We start from the raw sequence: 593 nt of genomic DNA on the forward strand, positions 1-593 counted from the left end.
GTCGCCGCCCGCGCGGATCCTCGGCTCCGCCTATGGAGCACTGGGGGGCCACAGGCCAGTGCTGGGCGCCGGGTTTGGTGTCTCCGGCGGTGAAGTCGCAGCCAGGAGGCGGGCAGCTGTAAACCGGGAACTGATTCCAGTCAGCAAGAAGCGTCGGGAGCGACTAGGGAGCGCGGAACCGAGGCCCGGGCGATCCTCCTGGGCCCGGAGCCCTCAGCCGCAGCGCCTCTGGGGATTGGGTCCCCTGCTCCTCTCCAGGTCTGGAGGCACCCTTGTCCTCACCGGAGGAGAAGCCTTGACCTTGCATGCTGGGCATTCAGAAGTTCTAAATTCAAGAGGGCCCAGCTACACTTCGAGAGACCAGGGGGTCGGGAGCACCACGTGGGTTGGGGCGACTGAGCTAGGGCCAGGAACTGAAAGGGAGGGTAGGGAGCCAACCCAGAGCCTGGTAAGACACCTTCCTTGCTCCCTGCCCCCTGGGTAGCTTTGGGACCATCACTGGGAGTCCTTCTGTGCAAAGATGTTGAAATGTCTGCAGAGGCCTGCGGGCCAGTTTTATGCATTCTCTTCTTGTTTGAAAGGAATTTCAACCA

This window comes from Marmota marmota, unplaced genomic scaffold (assembly GCF_001458135.2).
Source record: "Marmota marmota marmota unplaced genomic scaffold, marMar, whole genome shotgun sequence".
In the NCBI taxonomy this organism is placed as follows: Eukaryota; Metazoa; Chordata; class Mammalia; order Rodentia; family Sciuridae; genus Marmota; species Marmota marmota.